This window comes from Setaria viridis, chromosome 7 (assembly GCF_005286985.2).
Source record: "Setaria viridis chromosome 7, Setaria_viridis_v4.0, whole genome shotgun sequence".
NCBI lineage: Eukaryota > Viridiplantae > Streptophyta > Magnoliopsida > Poales > Poaceae > Setaria > Setaria viridis.
The window spans coordinates 31,032,296-31,035,838 of record NC_048269.2 but is presented as its reverse complement, the minus strand read 5'-3'; the positions used below and the strand labels follow the sequence as shown (position 1 = coordinate 31,035,838).

Below are 3,543 nucleotides of genomic sequence, written 5' to 3'. Positions count from 1 at the left end.
AGACATTTTATACTAAGGAGGTGCATCGAGCATTTAGTGCATCCGGTACAATGAATAAGTCAGCAAGAAAAGCAATACATTTTTGTTCAATATCCCATCAATTTCTCTATTTGAGAAAGAAATGCAGGTAATTTTTTTTACATGTAGTCTCACTGCTGTTGGTGTTGTACGCGTTTTTTCCTTGTCTATATCTTCCACGTTGTTATTTGTGAATTCTATCTGGTTCTTGGGGCCTCAGTTGAGTATGGCAACACGCAGGCTTCCTTAAGTCTTGATATTTTTCATCTAGATTGACGACGGACTGAAATGCGAGTATGAATTCTCACCCCCTGAGTTGTCATGTATAAAAGCTAGAAAAGGAAATATTTCATCGAGGAGTTTCCGATCCTTCATGGCAAGTTGCTGCTGACGGCGTGCCTGCAGTTTGTCACCCACACAGGTTTTCTGATTCGTTCTTGCACGTGGAGAGATGAGCGTGGTTCAGAAATCTTGGGGAAGGCTTAACGGGCGTCGGCGTCTGCGTACTTAGTGAAGAACTCGGCTTTGCAGGGCATAGGGTCCTGCCCGAGGGAATGGATATCCATGTCTGTTGCGAATGCTTGGTCCATCTCCAGCAGCAACATCGATAACAAAGTATGTCCACCAAGCAGCCTCGCCTTCTTCTTTTTTGCACATCGTATTTCCTGATGCTTCGCATGCCGAGATGCAGCTACATACTGTAATTATGAAGCATGATAGATCGACCCCTCACATTCACGAATTGACTGGATCCGGAAATTTGAACCTAAACCAAGGGGAAATGTGTGTAACATGCCTCAGTTTTCGTAAGAACCTGCAGTTTCTTAGACTGCACAGGAGGAAGAGCAATGCGGTGGCTAACTCACCTCTTCATTATTCAGATGAGCGTAGCTTCTACAACTAGAGTGCTTGTAGATCAATAGCTTGCCATCCAGAAGCCATTTTATAGGAAGCTCAGCAAATCAATGCAGATAACCGTGTCTACCAATCGTGTGCTTTCTATTGTACTGTTTCATCAATCCATCAACCAAGACATTATTTGAAAGAAAAAAAAAGAGCCCAACAATCTGTGAGATTATAAAACAATCTGTGTGATTGATATTGAAGGGCCGGGATGGGCGACTGGGGAGGGGGAGGGGGGATATCCCAGCACAAGCCTATGTCTCGATTGCCACCCCCACCACATCTCACATTAAAACCTAAGGTGACACAAGCCAACTAGTGACGATGTCACCCTAGGAATGGATTAGGAATTCTCAAAGCAATGAGGAAGTGAAATAAGACAACACAGGTTACGAAACTCTCACCAAATTAACCCGTCAAAAGAGCTCTAATTGATCATATGAAAATAAACAAGCTAACTAGACAAAGCATGCAAGAGCTCATGTAACACCAGTGCTGCTGTACCACTACTGTACGTGCTGTTGTGTTCTGAACTGAAACTGAAAAGCAGTACACATCAGCCAGCACGAAAATTAAGAGCACCTAAAAGCCTTCCCGAGCACACTTGAGCAAGCAAAACCAAATAAATTAATACCCAAATGATTTGCTCATGATTGCTTGAAGTCAATTCATTGTTGCATCACTGTAGCTCGAAAATGACACATCACAAAGATTACTTCTATACTCAGTAGCTGAACTGATCGAAATGCCAGACAAAAATAAAGCTAGAGAGCTCCTGGCAGTCAACACATGCACAAGATCGGCACAGCGCAATGAACTTGCTTGCTAGTAGTTGACCGAAACACAAATCACTCTAATCTTGCAAGCTCACCGTGATTACTCTACCTACTGATGGTTTTCTGTCGAACACCAAGATGAGCAGCTCGCCTATTCCCACTGTCAGTCTGAAACCTGCACACAGAAAACAAAGAACAGAGAATAAAAGTGCAATGCGCTGATGCAGGAAACCGAGAGTGAAGAGACAGCCGCTGCTGCTATTTCTGATCCCTACACTATTGCACAGGACTGAACTGATTCCCTGAAAGACGATGCAGCTGAGTTGTTGCAATTTGCAAATCGATAAACAAAGGACCAAGCTTTGCTGCTGCTCTGAATCGCTTAAAGCACAGAGCCGAGCAGGATCGAGCACACAGCTAGAGAAATTCAGCGCGAGGAAAAACAGATCCACCGGAGCATACGATGGCTAGGACCCAAAGCAATAGAACCGGCACCGGACCAAACGGTGCTGACTTCCAGAGACAAAGCAGCCCGACGAGCTCAACCACGAATTCACAGAATTCGACCAAATCAACTCCGATTGACACAAGATTTGAACTGTAGGCACTATGAGATGTGATGAATCACCAGCTAAGAGATTCACCCAAGTGGCTCATGATTTGCCCATCAATTTCGCAAAGAACCGAAGAGACCTAGAAAAGAGGATCTCATAGAAAAACCTTAAATTCGAGATGCTCGTGAGGGGAAAGGATCAATTGATGATCAAGATATCTTCTCACATATCCTAGCACCGAAACCCCTCAGGAAATCCGGCTCAAATCGTCCTCGAAACCGACGAACGAAAATTCACAAGAAAATCACCCGAAAACGCAGAAAAAGAAAAACGCTCGGGTGACAAAGTGAAGCAAGCACGAGAATGAATCTTTATTACTCTACCTTATTCGGTTAAGCACAGTAAAAACTAAGATCAAAAGTCCCTCTCATCTCTCTCCCTCTCTCACCTAAATGCTCTATAAGAACCCCACCACCAAACAACCTACAAGAGCTCCATATCTACGTAGGCATCCGGAGTGGAAACCGATTAGAACGGCAATAGGAAAGCATCATCGGACCTGACGCGTTCATGACTATGCTTCACCTCGACGCAAGCTTCACGATGGTACCACGTGTCTTCCGACTCGACGCCGTCCGGCCGCACCGGACTCGCCCCCCGATTTTGAGGCCAAACCGACCAAACTCTTTTGCACACCCTGCAGGCGTGACTCACCTTCCGTTTTGAGGCCAAACTGGTCAAACCCTCTTGCACACCCCCCGCAGGCATGACTCACCCCCCATTTTGAGGCCAAATCGGTCAAACCCTCTCGCACGCCGCACACGACGTGACTCACCGATGTCGACGCGTGTTCGGCTGCTAAGCCTTCGACGCCTCGTCTTTCGCTCCCGCTCTCGGACCGCCTACTCGACTTGCCTCCGTCTCGCTTGACTCGATAGATGTCGTCTCCATTCTGTCCGTGTACTCTTGCTCTTCCGCGTACCATGTGGATTGCCTATGACTCCACCCGGACTCCTCAGGTCCCTCGGTCCAAGTCTACTCGTGTCCACTATTCACAGTTCTAGTATATCGGCATGAACCTTTTGCTTGACCTTCACCTCATGCCATCGACCGTCATGTCGCATCCAACACCTGCACATCACAAGCCAAGAGACACAACACATAAAATATATTTTACACAAACACCACAACACAACGCATACAATACAACACCTCCGGTTAGCTGTTAGCATAACCATGCACATATGAAATATGGACTCAACCGGTAAAATCTCAAATCATCCAGTCAATCA

General features: G+C 45.9%; 1 long non-coding RNA gene across 1 annotated transcript; it reads right to left on the bottom strand.

The window, feature by feature from the left end:
• Positions 1–238: 238 nt before the first annotated feature.
• Positions 239–2,978, bottom strand: LOC117862858 (uncharacterized). The gene is made up of 2 exons (XR_004642081.2): positions 885–2,978; positions 239–784 (listed from the first exon to the last, which is right to left on the bottom strand). It is a non-coding gene; the product is annotated as an uncharacterized lncRNA (long non-coding RNA).
• Positions 2,979–3,543: the final 565 nt, after the last annotated feature.